Here is a 19,442-nt window from a genome sequence, read left to right as displayed (position 1 = left end):
GCCCCTCACCTCTCCATAGCCCCCCGTAGTACATTTCATTTTAGTTTTTGAAGCCCTACTCATAGTTCACTCACAGTTTTGTGAGTGATCTGCATGGTACACACACACACATTATTTGCAGCAAGCACATTATCCCTCTGTGCTATTTTATGATGAGTAAAAACTGCCTCTAGACAAAATTCAGATCTCTCACCAGCAGTAACATTAATCACAAAAGTATTACTGACACTTTTATTGTTGCTTGAAGACTGCTGGATGCACAAGCAAGGTCACTGCTTCTAAACATAGAAGGTATTTTTAAACACAGCGCCTGCCCCAAAGTCAGTGCCATAAGTAGCTGCACTGGAAGCACCACTGTAAAGCTGGCCATGCCCCCACGCTCTGAACCGTGCAGAGGGCCCCTGGAGCTCGCCCCTCTACTCTCTCCCGTCCAGCTGGGGCTGTGGGGGACTTTTGTTACACCACTGAACCATTTATCTATTGGTTTGGTTCTGTTCCATTTAACTTTTTGCACTCCGTGGGAGCGTATGACCCTTCCTACTTTTTTCTCTGCTTATATTTCTTTCCAACCCTCTTTCTCTCTGCTCGCACCTCGCTTCCTGCCCTTGGACGTTCCCACATTGCTACTTGCTTCTCATCTTTTTCTTGCTCTCTTTCTTTCTCTCCCCCGTACCTCATATCCTATTCTCCACCAGGGGCAGCACCTCCGCTATGGTGGAGGAGCGTCGCCCCGCTGCTGAAAGCAGAAAAATAAAGGGATAATAAAAGTATTTTATTATCCCTTTATTTTTCCACTTTCGTAGGGCAGGGCAGGGCCATCCTCCTCCATGTCAACAAGTGGAGGAGGAGTAGAGGTGCCCTTCTAAGTGCGCATGTCAGTTTAGCCGGCCGCCTGAGGCTGGCCAAACCCAATATGCGCACTTAGAAGCTCTCCACCCGGCTGTGTTTTACAGCCAGGTGGAGACCCAGCGCAGTGCCCCACTCGCTCTCTGAGTGGCATTTCTGCTCACTCCGGCCAATCGCGGTACTTCTTTCATGCTGTGTAACAGCAGGAGAGAAGATTCTGGAGTGGTTGGGAAGGGAAGAAGACAAGAGGCGGCAGGAGCAGGAGGAGCGGATCACAGAGGGGCAGGTACGTTTTTTTTTTTGTTTTTTTTTTACTGCCCCCATCGCCCCACCGCTTACTCCTTCCTGGCAGAAGCTGCAACTGTCCTCCACATTCTTTCTCTCTGTGCTTCATGTGTCTATTCATCACCTGTGAGACTTTAATGTTAGTCTTGGAGAACGAGTCACTTGAATGTCAATATTCAACCCTATGGACTGTACCCTGTATTCGTGTTCATACTGTGGCTGTGACAAAGCAGCACCCTGTTTTTCATTAAAATGACGGCCATCTTTGAAGTGGATGTATTTGATATGCTACCAATGGAAATTTTAAAACAAAAATGTATTTTTTCTGTCTGAAGATTAATGTGCTGTACCTTAAGTAGAGCAGTGAGTTATAAAGGGCCTAGTGCAACTAGTATGGAATTCTGAGAAGTGGATTATGTACTAATATGTTGGTTTGCAAATTTCTCTTTCAGAGTGAGTCACAATCTGACCTACCTCATGAACATTAATTAGGTAGGTTGCAAACTGTGACTTACTCCAATAGAATACCATCATCAGGATGGGGGGATCACTATGGCCAGCAGAATAGCGCATGAAATGAAGTAAACATTTGTTTGCTGGAGAGCTGGCTTTGTTCCCTTTGACCACTGCCTCCTCCTCAACAAGATTTTCTTTTGATAAACAAAGAAGACCCCTTCCCTTTTGCAAATACATTACTATCCCAACTCTGGAGTTGGTAAATTTTCAGTGTTCTGCGACTGGATTACATCGCAGAACGTTGATATATATCATATCGATTTGCAGTTCGAAGGGAGGCCCACAACACACTCCTTCCAGTCTGTGAATCAGTATTCACTTGAAAACGTATTTTAGGAGTTAATGAAAGTGTATAGTGTCCTAAAATGGGTTTAGTACATAGTAAAAGCCTATTGGGCAGTTGAAAACTCACCTATTTTCCAAATTACAGTGTTTACGACCACAAAATAGGTTTGTGCCTTTGATCTACAGTGGTTTCAATATAAATATGCTTTGTTTTTATATTTAAAGCACAAGTGGAGCCTGTTTAATTAGATGTGGAGCTTATTAGACCAGGATGCCAAAGGTATATCACTTACTCCATCTGTACTACTGCCATCCTCCTGCCCCCAAACCTCCTTGTGGCCCCCACCGCGCACTCTCCCTGAGCCTCCACCCTAGCTGATTTCAAATTGTGACCAATGGGCTCTGCCAATGTTTGTTTTTCATTCAATATGGAGCGGAACACTCACAAAAAAGGTTGGGGGAGGTCATATAAATATAGAAAATACAGAAGAGAAAACATCTATATTCTATATTTCATGTATGGTTTTAAGACGTAAAAACAGAGTTTACATCAGTGGCTCAACCACTATATGTTACGCTATTCTTCGTTTTGGAAGACTGTTTGATATTAAATTCACAAAATCCAAAGGATTTTGCATTGTATTTTTCATCAAAGGCTGGACTGCTAGCCACACTGTGAACATTTACTCAAACTACTTTTGGTAGCCACCTATCCTTTAGATGAATTCAGGTTTTCCATTTTGGAGATGTTAATCTACATTAAATACATTAACAGAAGAGTGCTGGACTCCGTGTGCTGAAGGATCCTTGCGAGTAGGCTGGATTCAAATATCTCAGGAAGGCAAATTGCTTTCCAATATAAGCTGGTTATCAGCACTCCAAGTGAGAATTCACAGTGCGATTAAAGGGAGCCTGGCTTGTATGAAACAGAAAGACGAGTTTTCCCTTGAGAGGAAGGATTACCAACAGGTTTTCTTTTCCATTTGCACAGGATGCCCGTACATGTACAGCACAGATGTTTGTGATTTCAGGATATAAACTACATTTCACAAAATATTTATTATTATTCTATCCTGTCCTCCCTCCTACGAACACAATCCCCACCGCCACATGCACATAAGCCATTGGATGCAATAAGACATAGAACTTCAAGAGGCATAGCTTTACATTTCAACAATAGTCTCTCAAGAGTGGTGCAGCCATGAGAAGGAGAGAGATTCGTGATGGGAAATACTGTACACATGCTATGAACAAGCACTCTGCACAAATGTGAAAGACTGACTAGCCCCCAAAAGGAAACTCATGAAAACTCACTCTGGGGAGTGCATCAAAATGTTGAGATGGAGGAGGTATGTTTAAAATTCGGAATAATAGTTTTGAAGTTCACCTGGCCTAAAAACATCTGAGACAAGATGAAACACAATGCTTTTTGAAAATATCTGTCCAATACAGAAATCATCAGTCCAATACTTGTACTGGGGATTTAACACTTTAGGTGATATTGGGGTCAGTGCTTAATTTGAACCAGTGGTTTCTGGTGCCCGACACGGGCACATGTTGGGACCAGCTCTAGTGACAGTCCACCACATCGTGGGTCTGTCTTTCTAATTTTGAGACGAGCACAACAACAAGCCAATGTACATTAAAAACGAATAGCTGCTGCTCACACAATTCTCATAGCCTTGTGTGGCCTGTAATAGTCTGAATTGTCACACTTGTAGATTAAGAAGGTTAGTTGGTGTGTTGATACTGTCATTGGCAGTACTAACGGGGCAATGGGTGGTGCAGACCGCAGTAGCTTCCTGAAAAGGGCGCTGGCACTTATGATTTTCACAAAGTAAGCACTGATTGAGATCTAAACTGTTTGAAACTATAGGCACTAAAAGCTCATACTGTTAGGGTATCAAGTCCTAGTTCAACATAGAAAATCAAATATCTACACATGCTTGCTGCAGCTATTCAAACAAAAGCTAATCAGCGTTTTGGAAAAGAAAACTCTTCTCTTGCTTTGCTACTGCAGTGCTTTGTCACAGTCAGATCCTTCTGATTTCAATTTAAAAGTGACAAAAGAAGTTTACCTCTGTGTCAGCTTTGTGACCTGTATCAATTAACTCATTAACGCATTATTTAAGAAAGAGGACTCGGAGGCGAGTTATACATATGTTTAGACAATATTGAAGGCAGGAAACATTGTTGACCATTTATCCCTTTGACATCATAATGCATTTGTAAGCTTCCACATGTAAAGGGTGAGAAAGGTTAAACTGCCAATGCGAAGTGGCCAATAAACCCATTGCCAGGCATAAACCCCCCTTTTTATTACATACAAATGAGCCCTAAGTTAGACACTAAACAGCCCATAAGGCAGGGTGTGTTGTATTTAAACATTCTGGGCATGTACTTTTACGTTTCACAATATCTGGGTATCGAAAAACTCATAAATGTATTTTTTTCACTACTTTGAGGCATACGTTTCCCACCCACAAGATAACATTAAGTTCCCTTATTACATTTGATAAGTGGTTACTTTTGATTGGGAGCAGCATGTAGAAATCTTATGTTTGGTGTCTTAGGACTCAACCCCACTCTTCAGTTCAATGCTGGACCTGTGGGAGGACTCTCAGAGAACTCATCTGCTGCCTGTGGCCAGCTGTGTATTTCAAAGGACTATCCTCCTGCAACGAGAGGACTGCCTGCTGCCTGAAGCCTGCCTTGGGAACTCAGAGGACTGCACTGCTGCTTCGAAGCTGCTTTTCTGCTTGAACCCAGGATTTCCAGAGTGACTTTAAGGGCTAGTTGAATGGCCTCCTAATCAGAGATTCAGGGACAGAAAAAGCTCCAGCTAAACCTTCTTGAACTCACACCTGGACTCAGTGATTCTTGATCCTTCAAGTGATTCCATTCCAATCCTGGACCCTTGGAAGTAGTGCTAAAGATGGCCAGACAGCCCAAATCTTGGGACTTAGAAGGTTTTCAGCTAAAACGTGTTCTGAGAACTGATGAGACCTGGACCTCCCTGCTCGCTGATCTGCCCAAGGTACATCGCCGCTCGGCCTCAATTCGGGCAGCTCCTGCTACGATTTTCTCTACAGCCGCAAATCCTTATCAGTGGCTCCTCACAGAAAAGGTATCCGGCCTCATGAAGCCCCTGTCAGCTACAGCCTGCGGGAGATTTTGTACTTCCAAGAAAGAGACTACATCCGAATGTAGACATTTTCACCACAACTTTTTCCAACAGCTCCCCGACGACACCTCCTCTTCAGACATGCTGGAGCCTTGCCCCGTTAAACTTTACAACCTCTGGCATTTTTCTTGAAAGTCCACTTAGTGTATGTGACCAGGGCTTTGTGGTCGGCCACAACTTTCACCCTTGCCCCGGTCTTGCGTTCCTCGATGTCCACAGTTTACGCTTTGATCTTTTAGGTGCTATTTTTCACCTCAAACTTTAAAAATCATAACTCTGGTTCTAGAGATTGGATTTTGGCCATTTTGGTGTCAAATAATGTATTACATTTTACTAAATTTTTCTAAATTAGTGTGGGTTTTTTATGTTGTCTGTTTCACTTTATTACTGTTGATGACGCAGAAAAAGAAGGTCCGACATATATTCATACATATCGAGTAAACAAAATATAATGAAGTGTGATTTTAGTAAAGAAAATAATGTACGAGGGAAATTGTGCCCTCGGGGTAGTTCGCCATCATTGTAAACAAGCTTTATTAATCATGAAGTATTGAAAATGTAGTAATCCGTCATAATTGCAAATGTATGCCATGATTTCTTGTTTAAAAACTGTTTTGCTTAGCTTAAATTTAGTACAGGCTTTGGCCTAGTTGCCTGGTTTCAAATTCTAACTGCGTGGTTTTTCCTTGAACTAATGAAACATATATTCTTGCTTGAAGTTGTATTTTTCCAGTAGAGCTGACTGATACACTTATCTCCAAGGTTTCGTACTAGGCCGGTTTCATCCCCTTTGATACAAGGTCAGTCTCTGCAGGTGCGGACAATGAAGGTACAGATAGTAAAATAATTGGCAAACCATGTTACAACTTGTGTTCCAAGGCTCCAAGGACAGTGTATGCATAAATGAGCGCTAGTAAAAGACAATTTTCATTGGACAATTTGAAGCCAACCTATGAACCCTCCAATGTAAAACCCTGCAGAATTTGGAATGTTTCTTACTTAAACCCACCGGACAAAGAGAAGTCAGCCATTTTCCTCGATGCCAGTTTGAAGCCTGATGCCAGACTCCATTTTGGACGACACCCTGATGCCCTTTTCTCTATCTGAGAGAAAGAGACTTTAAGAATTCTCACCCTAGAGACTTTAACCTGTGATTTGCCCCCTTCTTGCCCATGCAGTAACTTTGCCCCATTCTCCTTGCCGCTGCAAGGAAACTTGCCCTTAACTTTGCCCCCTTTGAAATTTGCCCCATGCTGACCAACCGGTACCTGAAGGACGAAGACTTTTCTTGAATGCTGATTGTATTTGGTAAATATGAAAGGATAAATGTATTATGCATTGTGTTTTTTTCCTTTTAGGTACCAACTGCTATTTTGATAGGGTCCTAGCTAGAAGTTTTCCAAATTTGTGTTGACTAAATTCGTTTTGCATGAAGCCCCACATGCCAATGCTAATTAGAGGTTAGTCGAGGTATTCATTCAATGTATCATGCTAAATTGAAATCTTGTTATGCTGACCAATGTATGAAATTAGTCAAATACAGTTAGTCATATTAGTGATTTGCATTGCGATAACAGAGTGTATCATTATTCAGATTTTGCGTAGATTACGTTTCTTCCGCCGTTATGGACAGCTAGTAATGTTCATATACATATATCAATTGTTTTTGAGACATATATACATCGTGCTAGCTTTGTTAATATAGGGAAATAAATTCACTAACTTTTAATAAACTGGTGTGGTTATTCATGACTGAAAGGTCATGGTGCGCCGAAATACCAACTGTTATTGATTTCTGATGTGCTATATTGATCTATTAATTGAGTATTGATTACCGATTACAATAGTTATTGATTATTGATCTGAGTGACTCGACTATTTTAGGATGAGGAGAGTCCGACTCGGTTAAAAGATTCACCGACCTCCAACGTGTCCAGGTACAGGTAATTTATAAGGGCTGGACGCGTTATCAGTAGATGGTAGCAGAGGATGGTTTAGCCCTTTGGGACCCCATCCGAACAATAGACAGAGTCAAGTTAGAATTTTCTTTGATAAAACAAGTTGGAGGGATGATGATGCCCTAAGTCCCCAATGACTTTCCCGGAATCTCGGAGCTTGCGAATGAGGAACATGGAGGTATGAGAATGGTCTCAGCGTTTCTAGTGACGGTATGAGTGAAGTTAGGGTTTCGCGCTTGCACAGCTTATCGCCGCAGATTAATTGAGAAGTTTGTGAGAATTTTAAGGGGGGTTAAAAGATATTAGAGGAGTGTTACTCTAAAAGTGTGAGAGTAGGGAAGTCGCCGAACTTCACGTGTGTGTAGCGCTTTGAGCAGAAAAAATTGTCCACGTGGTTGTTGATGTTGAGACGGGCCCTGCGAGGTCAAGAGACTCCGGAGTATGTTGAAAAGTGTATGTGACACTTGTTTGATGTTGTGATCTGGTCAGGTTTAATAGGTTGATCGGGCATGGTCAACAAGTCGGTATGAATGTTGCAGAGTGAAAGAAAACTTCGACTTTGAGATTTGACGAATTCTAAAGTGCACTAGAATAGTTCATTGATCAGTTGAGAGTAAAGTTTGCGGGTCAAATTTTGCTTGCGAAAGTGGGAAACTGAGAAAGATGGAATAACTGCCGAGGCTAGTGAAAAATCCCTAAGGTTTCTGAAGCGATTGTATTACCTTTCCTGTAGTAAACCGACAGATCTGTTTTATTCTTTTGGTTAAGTGCTTGCGTTATATTGCAGAAATTAGTTTATGAGTGAAGCCGAATGAAAAGAGGACAAGCCGCGGGACTTTGTCAACCGCAGTGTGTGGGTGTGACGTCACTAGGAGCCGCGCTGGGATAGGTCAGTTGGTGAGAAGAGTCGCGCACGGATTGGACGCAGTCCGTGAAGCGCAATTGGAAGGGGAAAGGCAAGCGAAGAGTATTCCGGGAATTAAAGTCGCTTATTGATTACATATTTTAGAAAAACAAAAGACCTAAAGATGAAATTTTTCAAAGCATTTAAGAGTGCCATGAGGGCAGATGTTTATATTAAAGCGAATGTAGGAGAAGAAACACCGCCTGAGGGTACACCAGCTTACATTGTCATTGAAGAAAAGGGTGTAGCGCCATGTCTTTGGTTAAAACAATGGTGAAAATTAACAGAGAAACATGGAAGTGTAGCGTTCCCTATCCACGGGTCGTTTAATCTAAGAGTTTTAGAAAATCTGAAATTTGCGCTATATGACATGAAAGTACCTCCAAGACCAGCACAGTTTGAGGCACTAGCAATTTGGAAGCTAATAGCTAGAAACCAACAACAAAAGAAATTGGAGACAAGAATAAGAAAAGTAGAAAAGACACTAGCGGATGCTAGATGGGACAGCACACAAAAGGTTTGGAGATCAGACGTATTGCAGGGGATTCAATTCTTTCCAGCGATTACTGATGAAGCGGAGACGGAAGGAAGGAAAGCCACCTATAAGACAAACAGGAGTCAGTCCAGAGAGAGAGAGAGCAATAGAAACTCGAAAAGGGGAGACGAGTCAGATGATGAAGAGTTCATTATACAATTGCTGAATGATCGCCCACCACCATATGTGGAAAGCGAAAAAGGCTCAAGCATTAGTACTGCCCCTCCAGAACCAATACAGGGTAATGTAACACCAAATTTGAGCATATCTCAGAGGCCGAGCAGCTCCGACATGCCTTTCTCACCACAAATACCACAGATTCAGAGAATATACCCAGACGTGCCTACATTGAAACCTGCTGATAACTATCAGCCACAGGTTCAAAGGCACTGCTGTGATGAGCATAACATGGGAATGACTTCTGATACAATGGTGCAGGGAGGACAAAACTATCAGAGACCGACATTGAGTCAAGCTGAATCAACACAGTTCTCAATGCCCCAAAAGCAAACACAAGAAGTGCGAGTAGTAGAAAGCCAGTTAGGTATGCCAGCAATGATGAACCACAATGTGGGGATTAACATGCCACAGAATTCGGTTAACAGACAGAATCCAGACGCATTATCTCTACCTATCACTGTAGGTCCACCAGTACCACTGTACATACAGGCAAATTCAAGCACAAGCGACCAAGGGTTAATGATACAGAATGGGACAGGGAGAAGATGCATAGAAACCACTCCAGAGACAACTCCGATAGCGGCACTGCCAAATGGATCTGGGTCCTTGTCGGAATTTAGTCCAATTCCAATTTGTGCTCCGTCAACCGTAGTAAGGTCACATCCACCACTATTAGTACCGTTAACCTCACAGACTGAAACATTACAGAAACCGTCAGTGGCAGTTGATGTAACTGCTACACTGATGGGACTGAACGCGCAACAGTTAACACAATGGTTCAACAGCCTGAACTCCCCACAGAGTACATCTAGCGGGAAGGGAGAAGAATACCTGAATAAAATAAGGTTGGGTATGGAGGCAGATGAACTGGTAGAGGGAACAATGGGTTTGAACAGATTAGAATCATACACAGAGGAAGAACTAAGATACATGTGCCCTAGGATTACAAGAGAAGTGAGCAACATACATAAGAAGTTACAAGAAATCGCAGACAGAAACAAGATCGATATAAGTAAGACTAAACACCTGAGCAGAAGTTACAGGATAGACTTTGAGACAAAAGATTTTGAACACATGAGATCCGCAGGGATGAAAACACACCTTAAGGAGATACTGCAGAGTGCACAGGTCTGGAGATGTTTAGACAAGTGGGAAAGTAGATGGGTTAAGAAAAAGGACAAAAAGAAAGAAAATACTCTAGAGCGGAATGAGAAAAAACAACAGAATGACGATCTGATAACTATGTTACCAATGAGAGAGACAGCAGGGGGAAAACTTGTACATGTACCATGGCACAGGTGCGATATTCAATCCTTTACGGATGACTTTCCCAAATTGAGAGAGAAGCCGATTGAGTGGTATCAACAAACAGATAGATTTGTGAAACTCGCGAAGTGTCTCTGGGAAGACCTGAATACTTTATTTGAAATTGTGGTTCCGGCAGATTTGTGGGAAGATTGTAAAAGGGCTATAGGTTGGCCGACGAGTGAACCAGAGAGAGATAGGGACACAGGTACGCCATCACCTACGGTAATGAGTTTGTACCACAAGGTGATCGAGCACTTGAAAACCAAGGTTGCGTCGAAAAATGTGGATTGGCAAAGGATTGACAGGACCGCCCAAGAGGTTAAAGAATCTATACACGCGTATTATGAGAGGTTGTTGAAAGCGTTTAAAAATTACAGTGGCACGGAAACGATTGAGCCAAAGGACATGCTCCATTTTGTGTTCAGGTTTGTGGAAGGGCTGAGACCCGAAATTAGCCAGATGATTAAAACGCATTTGATTTGTTGGCAGTCGAAGTCGATCGATGAAGTGTTGAATTATGCAAAATACTGCAGTGATGAGATTGAGACCAAACAGAAAAGATTGAAAGAAAAGGTGATGGTGATGCAGCTCAGAGCAGCTCAGACAGGTTTACAAGGTTTGCAAGGTTTTCAACAACAGATGCCGCAGCAGCAGCAGCAGCAGGGAAATGCTATGTTTCAGCCGCAGATGAGAGGCAGAGGCCGAGGAGGTTTTGTGAATAATGGTCCTGATTTGAATACCGTTATGATTCCAAATGGTATACAGGCAATGAAGAAGGTGATGCCATGTCACACGTGCGGAATCGTCGGGCATTGGAAACCGGAGTGCCCAATGATGGTGCAGGAAGGTGTAGGTCAGCAAAACAATGATGTCAATGCATTCCAGACTATGAGAGGACCGAAACTGAGAGGTCCAAACCCAAATTTCCAAAACAATATAAACCAGCTGCAGGGTTTACAACCCATGCAACCGCAACAGGTGCAAATGCCCCGTGTGCAAATGACACAATTGCAGCCAATGCAACAGCAGTTTCCTATGGTACCTAATCAGCAAATGCAAATACCCTTAGCACCAATGAATCAGCAGCAAGCAATGCTTCCTCAACAGGTCACGGGTCAGGGAATGAGTCAAAATGACACAGTACACCAATTCCCACTACACAGCGAGAATGGAATAAACGATGTATGGGAGAGTGGAAGTTCAGATGAGGAGGGAAATTGTGTGCTTGCAGCATCTTTTGAAGTTGATCAAAATGGTCTGTATTCGGAGGGAAGAGTTATGGGTCATCGCGTTTCATTCTTGGTTGACACAGGAGCTACACGTTCCACTGTTAGGAGCATTGAAGTGCCAAATTTGCCACTTTCAGGGAGAACAGTTCAAGTAGTGGGAGTAGCAAACAGGTACCTGACGAACCCAATCACAGATCCAGTACAAGTCAGAATTGGTAACTATCAAGGGACACATAATTTTGTGATATGTGACTCAAGCCCGATATCACTGCTAGGGAGAGACCTATTGTGCAAATTGGGATGTTCGATTATGTGTTCGAACGATGGAATTAGAATTCAGACGAGCAGTGATGGGGAAGAAGAGGACAGTGCAGAAGGGGATGAGATGGAGACTGTCGATGAAGAGTATCCCCTGATTACCCTTTATCCGATGATCACTGAAGCAGATATTCCTGCTGAGTTACAGGAAACAGTCGGAAAAGAAGTGTGGGATATGACAGGAAAAGAGGTGGGATTGGTGAAAGGAGTGGAACCAGTGAAAGTGACTGTAAAACCCAATGTAACCTTTCCCCAGACCCCACAGTACCATATGGCACAAGACACCCTCATGAAAGTCGCCCAACTCATTGATGAGTTTGTAAAACAGGGAGTACTGAAAGAACTGTTAAGCAGTCCATGTAATTCACCAATTATGGGACTAATAAAGCCAAGTGGAAAGGTCCGAATTGTGCAGGACTTGAGGAAAATAAATGACATAATAATAAAATGTTGCCCTGTAGTACCAAACCCAGCTGTGATAATGTTTCAAGTCCCTTGTGATGCTGAGTGGTTCTCAGTCATCGACTTGTCACAAGCATTCTTTTCGGTGCCTCTTCATGAGGACAGCCAATTTCTCTTTTGTTTCAAATTCTTAGTCAGAGATTACAGTTGGTGTCGAATTCCTCAAGGGTTTTCGGAGTCACCGTCAATTTTCAATCAGATTCTAAAGAAAGATTTGGAAGCGTTGGAGTTGCCATTCGAGTCAAGCCTAGTACAGTACATTGACGACTTACTGATTGCATCCAAGACAGAAAGTGACTGCACAGCCGACACCATTGCCCCATTGAACCATTTGGGAAGGAATGGACACAAGGTGTCTCCTTCAAAATTACAGTTCTGTCAGAAGAAAGTGAAATATTTGGGTCACCAAATAGAGAAAGGGTCACGGAGAATAATGAAGGAAAGAATAACATGTGTACTTCAAATGAGTCCCCCAAAGACGAGGAGGGAGGTGAGGAAGTTTTTGGGGATGGTGAGCTACTGTCGCCAATGGATTCCCAACTTCTCAACACTAGCAAAACCTTTACTGAAACTGACCCAGAAGGATGCATTGGATGAAATTGAGCTGAAAGGAGATGAGATGGATGCTTTTATTGAATTGAAAGAATGCATGTGTAGGGCTCCAGCTTTAGGTATGCCTGACTACACAAAGCCTTTCACATTGTTTTGTCATGAACGTGATGCATGTTCCTTGTCTGTCTTGACCCAAGCCCATGGTGGCGTAAACAGACCAGTAGCATATTTTTCAGCTACTTTGGATCCGGTCGCAGCAGCACTGCCAGGGTGTTTGCACGCCGTAGCCGCAGTTGGTATCAGCCTCACTCAGAGTGAAGGAATAGTGATGGGACACCCTTTAACAGTCATGGTCCCTCACTCAGTCGAGATACTTTTGACACGTTCCCGAACACAGCACATGACTGGTGCTAGACTTACAAGGTACAAAACAATAATTCTGGGATCTCCTAATGTGCAGCTGAAAAGGTGCACTACGTTGAATCCAGCAACCTTGTTTCCCAGTGAAAATGCTGAAATTGAGAACGCTGAAGACATCGAGCACAACTGTCTTCAGGTGACTGAATTTTGCACCAAACCAAGACCTGATATCAAAGATACCCGATTGGAAGAAAATGATCAAATTATTTTTGTTGATGGTTCATGTTTAAGAGATGCACTGGGTATATTGAAAGCAGGGTACGCTGTATGTACAGTAACAGGTGTTTTGGAAGCATCTTGGCTCCAAGGAATTTACTCTGCACAGGTAGCAGAATTGGTAGCCCTTACTAGAGCTTGCCAACTCTCTGCATTAATGAAAGTTACCATTTACACTGACAGCCAGTACGGGTTTGGAATAGTGCATGATTTCGGAAAATTGTGGTCACAGAGAGGCTTCATGACCTCTTCAGGATCACCAGTGAAAAATGGTGAAAGAATAAGAGAATTGTTACATGCCATCCAACTACCAGGAGAAGTAGCAGTGGTAAAATGCAGTGCACACTCGAAGGGACAAGATTATGTTTCTCTGGGAAATGGATATGCGGATCAAGTCGCAAGGTTTTACGCATTGAACTGTATATTGCTTAGGGATGAATGGAATTTGATAAGTGAACCAGAACTCGAACCAAGCGAAATATTTGCTCTAAAGGTGGTAGATACGATGGACGAATTGAAATCCTTACAGAATGATGTCGGTGAGGATGAGAAACTCTCGTGGACCAAATCACAATGTGTAAAGAGACTAGATGAATTATGGGTTTCAAGTGAAGGGAAATTCGTTCTTCCAAACAGCCTTTTGACACAGATAGCCAGATTTTACCATGGACAAGCTCATCTTGGGAGGGATGCCATGATTAGGTTGTTTAAAACTGATTGCTTTAACCCCAAATTCCGTCAAGTTGCTGAAGCACTTTGCCACTGTTGCGTCATTTGCCAACAGATGAACGCAGGGAAGGTAACCGTAGTAAATTTGAGCCACATTGGAAGAGCAGGGGGTCCATTCAGCAGGATGCAAATGGACTTCATTGAGATGCCTGTGCATGGAGGCTTGAAGTATGTGTTGTTGGTTGTGTGCATTTTTAGTCACTGGATCGAAGCATACCCTACACGCAGGAATGACAGTCTCACAGTTGCAAAACTACTCTTGAGAGAGCTAATACCACGTTTTGGATTCCTGATCTCTTTAGAATCAGATAGGGGAAGTCACTTCAATAATGAAGTAATAAAATTGCTTTGTGCAGCACTGAACATTGAACAAAAGCTGCATTGTAGCTACCGCCCTGAAGCATCAGGTCTAGTGGAGCAAATGAATGGCACATTGAAATCAAGAATGGCGAAAATATGCGCATCAACAAACTTGAAATGGCCTGACGCATTGCCTTTGGTACTAATGTCAATGAGAAACACCCCTGACAGAAAGACTGGACTGTCCCCACACAAGATTCTCATGGGCAGAGCTATGAGACTTCCAGCAGTTCCTGCAAATGCGCTTTTGAATATTACAGATAATATGATGTTAGACTACTGCAAAGGTCTAGCTGATGTGGTTCGCTCTTTCTCTCACCAGGTGGAGGCAACCACCTTGCCACCGATCCAAGGTCCAGGACACGCCCTGAAAGCAGGTGACTGGGTTGTGATAAAGAAGCACGTGAGGAAGTCGTGTTTGGAACCCCGTTGGAAAGGACCTTTTCAAGTGATTTTGACGACTACCACCGCTGTGAAGTGTGCCGGAGTTCCCAACTGGATTCACGCCAGTCACACTAAGAGGGTATTGTGTTCCACAGACGAGGAAGTTGAAGCGCTGAAGCTGCCAGTACCTGATAACAAAGTACCAAGCGCTGAGACAGAGCGAAAAAAAACTAGAAGCGAACAGGCAGAAATAGAGGAGGGAGAAATATTCTCTGAGGACGAAGCAACTGATTCACTTGGGAAAGACCAAGGAGGAGCCTCAGAAAGCGACGAAGCAGCTGAAGGTAACAAAGAGCCTGAAGCAGCTGAAAGTGACAAAGAGCCTGAAGAAAGTAACGGTGACAAAGGGCTCGAAACAGGTGAAGAAGCAGGAGAGCCTGATCAGAGGAGGGCTTTTCCAGAAGCAGACGATACAGAAAAAGAAAAGGAAAACCTGATTGACTCCCCAGAAGGAGGGGACAGGGCAGAACAGGACGAAACTGCTCAAACTCCTTCAGAAGAGATTGCAGGTCCATCAAGTGGACACAGTGCAAAAAGAAGACCAAGCATATCGCCAGTAAAATTAAGAACTAGAGAAACGTTGAACGACAGTGAAGGGCCAAGAGTGAAAGAGAAAAGAAAGGAAGTGTCTGTCGTAGTACCAACACCAAGTGAAGAAAAGGACTTGGCCAAAGAGGAAAGTACCAGTGAGAAAGAATCAAAGAGAGATGCAAAATTGAAAAGAAAAAGGATACAGAGCAGGAGGTATTCCGGTCCGGAGTGGGCATACGTAGCCAATAACGATTGGTCAGACGAATTCGTATCCCTCAGTCTTGAGAACGAAGAGGCAGAACTTCATTTTGGAAATAAAAACTTTATGGACTCTGTTGATTGAAGCAAAAACAACAAGTGATGGACAGAATGCTGAACATTGTCAAACATTCACCCCCAGTACAGTGATCTGGGCCTAAATCCATCGTTTTTTTGCTGCCCATGCCATTCCAGTTTGGACCCAGCCATATGCAAATCAGTATTGACCCTGTTCCCCATGGGAACAGTCCAGCCCGAACTGCTAGGCCAGGTCTTCCCTGGACTGGAAACAAGCATCCTGGGACCGGTTTCGGGGTTTCACCCCTCATCAGCCAGGCTAGCTTGAATCCAGTGGCATGGGAAGCACGGGACCCACGTCTGGGCATACCCTTCCCACTTAGGGCGACAAAGCAAAAACAACAAGTGATGGACGGAATGCTGAACATTGTCAAACATTCACCCTCCATCGTTTTTTTGCTACCCATGCCATTCCAGTTTGGACCCAGCCATATGCAAATCAGTCTTGACCCTGTTCCCCATGGGAACAGTCCAGCCCGAACTGCTAGGCCAGGTCTTCCCTGGACTGGAAACAAGCATCCTGGGACCGGTTTCGGGGTTTCACCCCTCATCAGCCAGGCTAGCTTGAATCCAGTGGCATGGGAAGCACGGGACCCACGTCTGGGCATACCCTTCCCACTTAGGGCGACAAAGCAAAAACAACAAGTGATGGACGGAATGCTGAACATTGTCAAACATTCACCCCCAGTTCAGTGATCTGGGCCTAAATCCATCGTTTTTTTGCTGCCCATGCCATTCCAGTTTGGACCCAGCCATATGCAAATCAGTCTTGACCCTGTTCCCCATGGGAACAGTCCAGCCCGAACTGCTAGGCCAGGTCTTCCCTGGACTGGAAACAAGCATCCTGGGACCGGTTTCGGGGTTTCACCCCTCATCAGCCAGGCTAGCTTGAATCCAGTGGCATGGGAAGCACGGGACCCACGTCTGGGCATACCCTTCCCACTTAGGGCGACAAAGCAAAAACAACAAGTGATGGATGGAATGCTGAACATTGTCAAACATTCACCCCCAGTACAGTGATCTGGGCCTAAATCCATCGTTTTTTTGCTGCCCATGCCATTCCAGTTTGGACCCAGCCATATGCAAATCAGTCTTGACCCTGTTCCCCATGGGAACAGTCCAGCCCGAACTGCTAGGCCAGGTCTTCCCTGGACTGGAAACAAGCATCCTGGGACCGGTTTCGGGGTTTCACCCCTCATCAGCCAGGCTAGCTTGAATCCAATGGCATGGGAAGCACGGGACCCACGTCTGGGCATACCCTTCCCACTTAGGGCGACAAAGCAAAAACAACAAGTGATGGATGGAATGCTGAACATTGTCAAACATTCACCCCCAGTACAGTGATCTGGGCCTAAATCCATCGTTTTTTTGCTGCCCATGCCATTCCAGTTTGGACCCAGCCATATGCAAATCAGTCTTGACCCTGTTCCCCATGGGAACAGTCCAGCCCGAACTGCTAGGCCAGGTCTTCCCTGGACTGGAAACAAGCATCCTGGGACCGGTTTCGGGGTTTCACCCCTCATCAGCCAGGCTAGCTTGAATCCAATGGCATGGGAAGCACGGGACCCACGTCTGGGCATACCCTTCCCACTTAGGGCGACAAAGCAAAAACAACAAGTGATGGACGGAATGCTGAACATTGTCAAACATTCACCCCCAGTACAGTGATCTGGGCCTAAATCTGGGGTGGCATGGTGAGCAAAAGAACGATGGATTAAACCCAGATCTATGACTGGGGGTGAGTGTTTGACAATGTTCAGCATTCTCCCTAGAATCTAAGGTGAGAATCCTGATGAGAGATGACTAAACAGTGTTGTATAAGAAGAAAACACAAAATCGGTTATTTGTGCCTCACCTCTGAAAGACAGAAGCATTGGTAGGGTGTTATAGCATGCACCATGTGGGCATGGTGATGTGAATGTGGAAAAAAACAAATAGTGACCCTTTCTTAGTGAATATCTTTAAAACGCCTACCAACTACCTCTAAAAGTCTCTTTTGGGGCTCTTTGTAAGGAATATTAGAGAGAGACAGAAAGAAGGGCATGGGGTGCTGTCTACTGATTGGTACAAAATAATTTAGTTGTGTGGCTAAATAGTATTTAAAGCTAATGTGAACAAATACGGTTTAAATGATCGCCAGAAATAGATCAAGTGATCCTGAAATGCAGAAAGAACATGTGTTTAACATGGTCCCTTCTAAATCTGAGAGTACATTTTCAAGATACGGTAGGCTTATATTCTGCTGTATTTGTGACACAGAAAAAAAGTTTACATGTTCCACACTTCCTGTAATAAAATATGTGCCTTCTTTTTTCTGCATATCCCAGTTATGTTTAGAACTGGTCTTCAGTTTTGGGTTTGCGTTATGTCCACACGTATGGCTTGAAAAGAATCTCTTTACTTTTGGAAAGACTCTGCAGAATATAATTATACATCACTCACATGTAATATAAATGTCACACTAGGAGGCACTCTAAGATTCAAGACATCCAACCTTAAGAAGAGAAGTAAAATTAGATTCTTCTGTACTCTGAGTACCCTATTGAATAATTAAGAACATTTCCTCTATGGTAGAACACATTGCATGAATAATGAAGCAGACCATTTACATGACAAAGTATGAATCAGTATTTTCAATGTGGCTGAATTACATTTAAATATGTAATAACTAGGAAGATTAATGCTGTTTTGGAAATAATTTCATCTCATAAGAAGCAATCTTTAATACAGCAATCAACAAGTGAAAGGGACCAGTTAAAACTAACTTTTGCAAAGTGTCAGCAAAGTGTCAGCCATAGCTATGCACTGCGAGTGCTTTGTTTCGTTTAGTGAATTTTGATCCGTTTCAGTTAGAAGCCCTTTTTTTATTTTAGACTTGCAAATTATGCAGCAGATGGTGGATTGTATACATAGTTAGGTTGAATTCCTAATTACTCGGAAAACGCAAACACAAAATTGCTTAGGTAGGGTTTAACCTTTGCATGAAGGTTTGGTTGGATTGGATGAATCACTCCCCCCAGACAGTTAGCCAAGCTATGGAAACAAATGCTTGCTACTCCCTTAATCAAAAGACTACTGCAGATCCTTAGACAGTATCTAAGACAGTTCCTAAATGTAGACATATCTCCCTGTTTCTGCAAAAATTCTCAAATCCTATATCAATTAGCAGCTTTCTGTTGACCTTGAAGCTCCAACAACCTTGATGTGCCTCAATAGGGCTTTCGTCCATTCTTTATTAGTACTATATCTGCACTGGTAGGAGTTCTAAATTAATTAAATCTGAATGTTATCGGACTCTGGCAAAGATGCCCTTTCTAATTCAGTTGGATTGTCCTGCCACCTTTGAAACCCAGACTCATTATAAATTGAGTCAAGAAGTAGAAAGACTGTGCCCTTCACTGGCTCATCTCACTCCCTTCTGATACAGTCAAGCAGTCTTGTTACCCCTTTTCAATCAGACATTAAAAGAATTTTACTTAAGTCCCACTCATATCAACTGTTATGTAGCTCCTCTTAAATCTATCATAGAGTCTTTTGGTTGTATATTTTTCTCATATGCTAATTAAACTAAATTGATTTTGAGGCTATCAGGTGCCATGCTATCTTTTCAATCTCAGTTTAGGCACTGTATGTCAATATTGCCCACTGGATGAACCAGAAAGCTTTAAGACTTAACTCCTTGAAAAAAGAAAATCTGGGGTTTTGTGCCATCTCTATCTGTAACGCCACTTGGCGGCTAGCCTCTCGCCAAGTTTCTTCAGTCAGGGTTTTAGAGATAATTGTTGATACTACTTTTATTGCTGCAAGAGCATATCTCCAAAACTGCATCCAACTGCTTCTTTCA

General features: G+C 43.2%; 1 protein-coding gene across 1 annotated transcript in view; it reads right to left on the bottom strand.

Annotated features, from left to right (window-relative positions):
* KSR2 (kinase suppressor of ras 2) overlaps positions 1-19,442 on the bottom strand; it is a 2,099,185-nt gene that overhangs the window by 1,722,477 nt on the left and 357,266 nt on the right. The gene's annotated exons all lie outside the window — the stretch shown is intronic.

This window comes from Pleurodeles waltl, chromosome 11, assembly GCF_031143425.1.
Source record: "Pleurodeles waltl isolate 20211129_DDA chromosome 11, aPleWal1.hap1.20221129, whole genome shotgun sequence".
NCBI lineage: Eukaryota > Metazoa > Chordata > Amphibia > Caudata > Salamandridae > Pleurodeles > Pleurodeles waltl.
This window is presented reverse-complemented; position numbering and strand designations above follow the sequence as displayed.